The sequence below is a fragment of the Saccostrea cucullata genome, unplaced genomic scaffold (genome assembly GCF_032062105.1).
Source record: "Saccostrea cucullata isolate Sc308-1 unplaced genomic scaffold, CSIRO_AGI_Scuc_v1 ctg1398, whole genome shotgun sequence".
Lineage (NCBI taxonomy): Eukaryota > Metazoa > Mollusca > Bivalvia > Ostreida > Ostreidae > Saccostrea > Saccostrea cuccullata.
The window spans coordinates 20,215-30,904 of NW_026929212.1; positions in this window are offsets into that span (position 1 = coordinate 20,215).

Consider the following 10,690-nt stretch of genomic DNA (forward strand, 5'->3'; position numbering starts at 1 on the left):
AACACTTGCCTTTTCTGATTGATTCTGAAGTTTGTTTATTTTTAGTGTAGCTTACGCTTTAAAGTTAACTACACAACAAAAACTTAGGTCAGATGATGCCAAGATTCTAGACATCTACCTTGCGAGTTATACAAACTTCCTGGATAATATCGTCAACCTCATAAAACAAATCTCTTTTTTTTTTTCTTTTCAAAGTCTGTTGGCATGAACGATAAGCGATTGATGTAATGCAGTTCCACACTAACATGATTTAAATTCAATAAAAAAAAACTTACTGGGGGTATATAAAAAAATTATAACTCTAAGACTCCAGTCTTGTTAAACATTAAAGAATTCAGCAAAATAAAACAGTTTATCACGAACCTTCCTTTTTGTATTAAAAGAAAAAATACTACGGCTCTAGCTCACCAATCTTTTTTAAAAGATAAACCTGCTTATATACTTAAAAGAATAATCAGCGTCAAGACTTCCAAGATTTAACATTTTATTAAAATCAATATTACCAACAAATGATATGGTTAAGCATTTCATAACATTTGAAGTTTATCAGAATTTCAGAGAAAATCTGATTCATGACATATATATAACATGTTTCTGTCCCATAAATGTAGATTTATATATTACATGGTATGTCTTACATATAATCTTTATTAAGTTAAACATGTGGAAAAACTTTTTGGGAAAATTTTGTTTAGCTAGTTTGACCTGCTCATAATAATAGTTCCTTTGTTCTTTGCAATCTGAACGTGACTTTTGTACTTTTCAGGTAATTGCTACTTCTCCTCCTCAGCAAGATTACCACTGTTCGAGATTATATTTACAAATTCCAATTCCTGACAGTTTTGACACAAATCAGTACAAGGTTTGTAATAAGTATATTTTGGAACAGTCCCTGTCATTGCCTCTGAAATGTTTGCAGACTTGTGGTTCTGTGTATTAATTCAAAAACTTCCGTTTTAATATTTTTGCGCTCAATTTAAATGTAAGCAAAGAAAAAATATTAGCAGCTTTTAGGTCAGACGACACAGTTAAAAATTAAATTAAATTTAAAACTCGAGGTACTGTTAGCAATGAGCTCACAAAATGACACACCGACCACCTTTTGAATACTAGTATAGTGGCAGTAACCAAGTTTCCTCAGGAAAAGCCAAAATATGTGTCAGATCAAAAAGTTAATAGGAGTAACAATGTTAATATACATGTATAGTTTGATCGCTTATTTCTCACTGTTACGTTTGCCGCATCTGGACCCTTTTTTCCAAGTTACATATTCATTTAAAGTGATATTCTTTCACTGTATGTAAAGATATCAAAATGATATCTTTTCACATGTACAGATATCAAAATGACATCTTTTCACATTTTGACAGAATAACAGAAGGTTGATAAATCTCTCAGAATTCCTTCCCTTCACAAAGAGTGATGAAAAATACTCTCGGATCTGCTATGATACAGAATGATTAAAAAAAAATCTTGACAGAGTCAAAATTGTCAAAATTTCTGACAATATGTCGTTAAAATCCATGTTTACAATGTTCTCAATTTCTTAGTCGCTTGACATCAACGCTTATGACACTATGTTATGAAATGACATGCGCTAAGAGTAAATCAAAGAAAATGTAATTAACAAAAAAGTCTATCACAAGACGAAAGACTACCTTTAAGCAATCGCTTAATGGTAGCTTAATGGTGACTTAATGGTGGCTTAAAGGAGTTAATTCCTTTAAGCCACCATTAAGTCACCATTAAGCTAGACTTACAGGTGCTTAATGTCCAAACTTCATTAAGCTACCATTAAGCCACCATTAAGCTGAGCTTAATGGTGAGTGTATATATAATGGTCAACCCTCATTAAACTTTTACGCATCTTATGTAGAATCTTTAAACTAGCTTTTAGTTATTTTAATATCATTTATGCAAAATCTATTCCATCTCATAATTCTGTCTCGATCATAATTTCTACGAGTTTTTTGTCAACGTGCATAAACTTGATCACTGGGAACGAAGTTAGCTAATAGCCACAGGGGCTTGCTCGAGGTGTCTAATTTTTTTAAAAAATCATTTACAGTGATAATAAAACAAGACATCATGTAAATACATCAGAACTGTATATTATTTTTATTTTTTAAATTAACCATTATTACATGCGTTATTTTTATTTTTAGTGTATATGATTTTTAAAATAAATAATAATTACACACCGTGAGCAAGTCCTTGTGAAATATCTTAAATGTACAATACCCAAAATCAATTTGTTTTTAGAATTATTTATACTCCGAACACATAATATATATTACTTTATTAAAATGGTCATTTTATTTCATATGTCAAAAGAAACATTCCGCTACAGAATTCACAGGAATTTAACTATATGATCTCATGAAAAAGAACCTTTGTCCTTTTTTTTTGGGGGGGGGGGGGCTATTGGTTACAAATGTTTAGTTTTCAAAAATTGACTTTTACCATGAAAAACTTTTTAATGGCTTTTACATCATGAATACTTTTAATTAATTCATTATTTTTTTTAATAATGCAGCGGTAAGTATCTGTTAAAATCTAGTCGGTCTTCAATGATTGTTATTTCAAAATCGATTTTCAGAGGAACGGCCGATCAGATTAAACATGACATCCGACCAGATGTATACACATTAAGAAACGGGGTAGGATTAACAGATAATCCGTGTACAGTAGACCGGCTGGTCAGACAATAGACCTTAATTAGGTGTCCCCCGTCCCCGGTTAACTAACAGGAAACTATACATACACAACGTACACTGACAGATTTTAATGATCAATTATTTAAAAAAAAAATTAAATTTAACGCAAGCATATAACAAATCAAAAATTATGATTCATCGTAAAAAGTCAATTATTTTGATACCCATTATGATACAAGAAGAATTGAAACTGAATATGATATTCTAAAAAAAGTTTTTGTAAACGTAATTAATCAGGTAACTCTTACGCGAGGATTGTCACTAAATTGTTGACACAGAAACCGTTAATATCCGCAGTATATTAAAAATAATAGTAGAATCTGTTTTTTCCTCTTTCTTTTTCGATGATAGACTTTTGTGTTTTATCTATAATCAAATCTTCAATCATGATTTAATGCTTACATTTCAAAATTTTTCGAATAACACTAACAGAGCGAAGAACTCAATCACACTACATCATCCGAACTCTGTGTAGAAATATATATATTAATGTGTTAAGATCCAAAAATAAAATTGTTTATATTTTGATTAATAAACCAATTCAAGACGTTTGTAAATGTTCAACAAAATTCTAGTAAAAACCTTAACAAGTCCAAACAAATTTTGAAAAAAATAAAGGTTAAATATTTAATATTTTCGACTTTAAAGAAGGAGCGGCGATAGCGTAATGGATAAGGCGTTTGCCTTCGACACTTAAGGTCATGGGTTCGTGCCCCCACTGCGGCGTTTTTTTTTTGTTTTTTTTTTTTATTTTGAAATTCGTTCTTTTTCATTATTTTTAACCAAATCAAGATAAAACGAACTCTACATTTATAATAATGATAACAAATCACTTATAAAAATAATTTTTCACCCATATAAACAATATAATCGACTGCATAATGTGACTTAATGGTGGCTTAATGGTGGCTTAATGGTAGCTTAATGGTAGCTTAATGGAGTTTGGACATTAAGCACCTGTAAGTCTACCTTAATGGTGGCTTAATGGTGACTTAATGGTGGTCTAAAAGTAACCATTAAGAACCTGTAAGCCACCATTAAGTAACCATTAAGCCACCATTAAGCTACCATTAAGTTAGAAATTCGGCTTAATGGTGGCTTAATGGTTACTTAATGGAAGCTTACTTGTGGCTTATAGGTGCTTAATGGTGGCTTAATGGTGGTTTAAAGGCAGCCTTTAAGCCACCATTAAGCACCTATAAGCTACCATTAAGTCAAGCTTAATGGAAGCATTTCATCTTGTGTATGCTTCTTACTCGTAAAAATATATTTTAAAAAATCCTTTCCCACTTGTGACTTAAATTTTACAATCAACTAAAAATCATCGAATATTCTCTATTTCTTTGAATGTAAGTTTTTAGTAAAGTAGGTCAAAGGACAAGGGTAACGAGGTTGGTAACCACTTTAATTTACAAATGCGATAGTGCCAAGCTATAATATGCAAAACATCAAGTCCATATCTCTTACAGTTCTTGAGATACATATACAATTTGTGACAGACAGACAGACACATAGACGCCAGATTAAGTGATTCCTTACTTTTTCTCTGCTCTGTAGGAGAAGACAAAAATATGTACAAGGTAAAAGTTTCTTTTTATTGCAAATGTGGATCAAACTCCAAGGTTAAATGATATAGGATTTTTAAAAAAAATAAATTTCATGTCACATGGAATGAACATGTGAAATATTGTAGCCAAAGCTTCATCCAATCAAACGTTATGGGTAATGTTCAGGCTGGTGCGGACAGACAAACGGACAAAGCAAAAGATTTAAACACGAATCGTCAATGAAAGGGTAATAGAAAGTCATGTATCATTCCTTTCTATCTTCCTTAAGGGGGTGGGACTCTCTATACATGTGCATGTGTATGACATATCTTTGTGAAACATTTTATTTTTTATCGTCTAACAAAACATATTCTTGATTTAATAATTCCTTTGATATCATACAGTTTCCATAAGTATATAAATGGATTTATAAGAGAATTCAGAATACATAATGAAATTAACACACGATTGACATTTGAGGACGCGCTGTCATTCCATAGTACAAAAATAAAAGGCCCTGTACAAATAAGCAGAAGTATTATCAATACTCCAACTAATTTCAAAGAACTGACAACTTTTCTTTGTCTCAATGAGAGCAAATGGCGCCGACTCCTAGACTGCACGTTTTCGTGACAGTTTGTATTGCTATCGTTTTTAGTACGGGGAATAGTGTTCAAAGTCTTCACTTGGATTGTCTTAACATTGATGGACATGTTATTTCCAATAGGGTTAACTTTGTTGCAAGTTTTTAGAACATGGCGAACTGTTACTGAGTACAAGATTAGCGTCAATGATAACAGAGAAAAAGAAAGAAATTTTATGTAAATCGAGTATGCTAAGTAATGCCCGTGATAGACAAATGACAAAGCACTGTCATTCAATACATCCAGTTCCCTTTGAGGAGGCGAAATGAGAACAAAGTTCATCAACGTCACGGCAAATGAACTGCCGATACATACGTAATACTTCCGGTTGTGTTGAAAAATAAACAAGTTCCATCTTTCTTTACACAGAACCAGGTATCTCTGTAAACTTATTAAAAATGTCTGCAAGAGTGATAAACACAGGCCATTAAGCATCATAACAATTTGTAGGACAGTTAATAGCGTGTCCCTGATGAAGGAAGGTTGGATAAAACTTGGAAGGGCCCGACCGTAAAATCGCTCACACACAACATGAGAACTAAAAAGAGATACGGATTTTTTCGTACATTCTTGTCTTTCATTATAATAACAAACACTGCTCCGTTTACTAGCAAATCTAGAATACCAATGACCAGTCCTGTGTAAGTCGCTACAATATTATTGTGTTTGACATGCATTGAACTGTTCATGTGTTCTTTTGATGTACAGTCTCTGGGATAAGTTTTATCCATACCGCTTTTGGCTGAGTCTTCTTTAAACAAGTGTGGCTTTTCTTTTAATGCCTCTTCAAAATATGACGTCACCAAGGAAACCCTAAAAGTTATAATTTAAATGTGTGAGTTAACGTTACATGGTTAAGAATTAGGTAATTACAACACGTAGACCTTTTTTTACCTCATAAACAAAGAGCTAGGTTCACTTTATGCATAAAATGGCCCTGTACTTATATCAATTACATGAAATTAACTATCACCCTCTTTCATATTTAATACATCAAAATGAAGTAGATAATTGGTGCTTTCATTTCCTATAATAAATTTTTTTTGGAGAATCCAGATATTGGAAAACAGGCTTTGAGAAATTGCAATCCAAAAAATAAAACACGTTTTTGATCTTCAGAAAAAGATCTTTCCGAATGTATTTGCATATTTTGGATTGGAGGTTGTGCTCTATATGAAATATTGAAAAATACTTCAATTTTAGGCCATTTTCAAAGGAATTTACAGGAAATTAGGAAAATGATTCATTTTATGACGTCATAATGCATTGACTAGAGGGAAACTTATGTCATGATTAATAGATACATGGTCATCAGCACTCAGAGTGATAAATATTGTATTTGCAACCTAAAAAGAGCGGTTTTGATTTTACAGAAATTGTCAGAGTCAAATAATGCGAAAAATGTGGTGCTCTTGCTCTTTGTTGAATTTTTTATCCAGGAGAAATCCTCTTTGTATGAAAAAACAACACATCTTTAACTCAAGAAGTTTGAAATATGGCCTTCAAGACCTCTATATGAAATTCGTCAAATCATACATTTGACCAGAGAATCTGCATTATTCGGTAATAACTAATCATGTAGGATTTATTTTATATAACCGACCTCTTCAGTAAAATTATTTATACTTAACCAGCAATAAGATTTGACTTGTGAAGAGTGTATCAATAAAAATTAATCATTAATTAGATCATTTACTTTGTGGTATAACAATGTCTAGTACTTACAATCAGTTTCTAGTGTTGAAAGGACACTGTATGTATGCATGTATATCATTAAAAATCAACATCAACTAAAAGCTAGTGATTTTAATTTTTCTATATAAGATAATTGTTTTGCAAGGTATAAATTTAATTAGGTATCAGTGCACACTATTATAAGATGATAGATTAATCTGGAACACTGAAAAAATCTTTTGAATTTTCAAAAAAAAAATCATTACATTTTGCATGTAAACTCATATATGTCTCAAGAATATTTTTAAAATTAAAGAACTGTGCATTTACAAAACTTTACATGAAACTGTATTCTAAATTAATGGCATAAAAGGTATATTGCGTGACAGGATGGTGAAGATATATATTTTATAATGCAAGATGTATTATTTTATCGAATATTCGGGTTTTTTTCTTATGTTTCCCATCATTATTATTATTCCCTTTTCAAAGTACACGTGATTGCTCGGAAACTACTGAACTGTTTTCAAAGACTTTTTTTTAGAAATGATGCATTGTTGTTATATCTCTAGAGCATTTTCTCTTTTTTTGAAAAATCATTTCTGGTCGCATTTTTTTCCGGTTTTTTTTTTAAATTGTCATTTTGTCCACGCATCTTCAAGGTGAATCATGATATTTTTAGGGATGATAAAACATCCCTTTGAGTGATGTTTTACATCTTATGATTTTGCATCCGTCACTTTCGAAGTGAAATTTAATTTCAAGATTTTTTAGAAAAATTAAACGTTTTGAATAAAGACAAATAGAACTTATGTTCACATTAATAAGTACTTCAGAGTTACATCGGAAGTAATCGAAAAATGAAATTTTCCCTTTTGAGCAAAAAGAAATAGAATTAATATGCAGGGTTTTTGGCCTTGTGACTTCGATGTAAGCCAGAAATGATGCCAAAATTGTCAAAGTCGTCAAATGACGTCACTTTCGGTCAGTAGTGAGCAGAAAATGCAAACGTAATCAGTTAATTTATGGCACTAGAAGCGTCCAACCAAATTTTTCATCCCTCAACATCGCTTCCGGTCAAACTGGAATTACCCAGAAATAACTTCTTTGCAGGTTTTGACACAAAATTGGAATTGTAAAGTCACTGGAGACGTCTTAACTCATTGCTTTCTTTTGTTGACGTCCCTTCCGGTCAAAACAGGGTGGAAGACCTACTCCTTGATTTTCAACAAGATTTGTTCTAGTTAATTATTAGTTTTGCAGCCTTTTGATCAATGGCGTTTTGACACGTAATGATGAATAAGCATATGGACAAGCCATGTTTCATATCATTTTTTTCTCACCAAAAAATCTTATTCTAATAAGTTTGTAAATGTATTATTTAATAATTAGATAAGTAGAAATTGAATAAATTGACAAACAATTCATTTTAAAGAAAGGATACGCACTGGGCAATACACTACATATTAATTGATGTGATATAATGTACATTCCATCCACAATATCGCATATTGTGTTATACTCAGTGATTTATCGGTGTTAAGTGAATTTGAATCTGTTCATTTTGGATCAAAATGGCGTTTTTACGGAAGTACGCCATGTCGTGACGTTGTAGAGAGCCCCCTTAAGGCTACTTATAGAGGTTTCTATGCAAAATAATTAATTAAGATCCATAATTGCTTTACATACCGCTAAGAAAATGTTAAGACTTGTTTTCTAAAACATTCTTGGTACCCACGATATGCGATTACCAGTACACATTATGACGTCATATTATGACGTCATCAGCATTTACTACACAAGTTTATAAGAAACATCAACAAAATTGCTTCGGCGCAAGGGCATACCTTACTTAATTTTCCAGAAACAAGGTATAAAGAAAAGCAGAATATTCCAAAGATTTAAGATATTGCTGCACAAATGTTGACACTCCAATTGTTTAGTTACTATTCGTACAGTTCTAAACTGAAACAGGGTAAAAATGTACAGTCCAGTGTAAGTTTAGTAAAATTTTTATCGATGGAAGAAGAGCATAGGATTTGTGCAGCAATTTTATTAATTTTAGGAATATTCTCCTTAATATAATACTTTATTTTTTTTAAATTAAATAGGATATGCCCTTGCGCCGAAGTTGTTTTGTTGATGTGCTTTATTACCTTGAATGGGAAAGAACTATGACGTCATAATATGACGTCATAATGTGCACTTGCATGTTTATACTATGGGTACTAAGTGTGTATAAGAAAATCAATTTGAACTTTCTCTGTGCATAAAATACACAATTTATGCATTTTTATCAGCTCATTTGCATAGAAAAACCTATATTTAGCCTTAACTCACTTGCGATATTTGGCGGAAATTAAATTTTCAACAAGTTAGCGTAGATTTGATTTAGCGCAATCTGAATGTGTTAGATATACCTGTATGATGCACTAGACATATAGCAATGTACTTGATTTAGCGGACTCTTCTTACCGCCAAACACGCTAATTAGAATACACCATTAAATGTAATACGTTTACAATAACTTAAATGATTTTAACACATATACAGATAAATAAGATTACGTGTTTTATAATTAATTCTCATCAGATTTGATTTTTCTTACCTTTAATAGTCTATCAACGTCAGTGCCTTTTATTTATCTTATTTCTTATATCTCTCAATTAAGGTATCTTAAGCAGAAACATTCCTTATATGAGTATAAAAGAATCGATACATATATATATATATATATATATATATATATATATATATATATATATATATATATATATATATATATATATATATCTGAATATTTTATACAAGGCCAGGTAACATTTTTTTGCTAAACTGCCCTCTCCCGACTTCAGGGTCTATTTTTGGGTCGGTATTTAGGCAGGGAATTTTTTTTTCCAAAATTATGTAACCTATTTTTTGACGGAATTAAGGAATTGAAAGAAAAATATTGTGTAAAGGAATGTAAAAAAAATTCAGTCTTGCCATTTTAGTCAATTCGTCTGGAGAGAGCAACAATAGGGGGTGAAATGTGATGAAACTCAATCATCTTATTTTTTTTTTTACATTAGATAGGCCTTCTTATTATTTTTAAGTACCGTTGACATGCGCTGATTTATTCACCGGGTGTAAATTTTGCATATATGCAAAATCTGCACACGGGTATATATTTGAGCATGTCAACGGGACTGCTCAAAAGGGGGTTTGATTTTCGTTGTTTTCAAGGTATGAAGAGACCCACGAATTCATGTCCACCATGAAATGTAAAATGTTACATACATAACTACTCAAATTTGCCCCTAATTTTTTTTTTGAATTTACTGTTTGTGCAAATTTATCACACCAGGTCTAAATTTGCACCTGCTTCAGGCAAGATTTAAATTTACTTTTTCAAAGGTTAACATATTTGAATGATTTTTAGTATTTTTATAGATATTTATATGAATTCCCATAAAACATGCATTACTTGTTTGGGAAAACAAGGAGAGATAACTCAAAAATTTTGGTTAAACTTGTGTTTTTCACTAAAGAAATAAACGGAAAACGGAAAATATTTTTAAAACATCCCCCCTCCCCCCGACACAAAAATTTCTTTTTACAGGTAATATGGACTGCATTTCACAAATTCATACCAAATCTTTTTGTGTGTTACGGGGGGGGGGTATGTTTATAGACAAAAAACTACAAAATTATTTATTTTTTCACCAATTTCAAGGCGGTTTACAAACAAAACATTGCATTTTATTTTTATATATATTTGAATTTATCTGCGTTACACATGAGAAAAGGTTTTAGGACCATTTAATCGTATTCAAAACTATTTCAAAATAAGGTGATGCTTGAAAGTCCGATTTCAATGGGAAATATCGTCTACCTAGTGCAAAGGTAACATGAACAAAAGTGGAAAGGGAAGGAAAACTTGCAAATATTTTTAAAAACTTGATAAAATTTTTAGAAAACGACCTGCATTCCAGCAAGTTAAGGTGATCAGAAGTGGAATTCGTAAACGCTGTGCTGATTTCTCTTCCGCAAGCGAGGAAAGTAGTGACAATGGACAACAAATCGAACAGGCATAGGGAAGAATCTGCTGAAAAAAGGAGACCAAAAT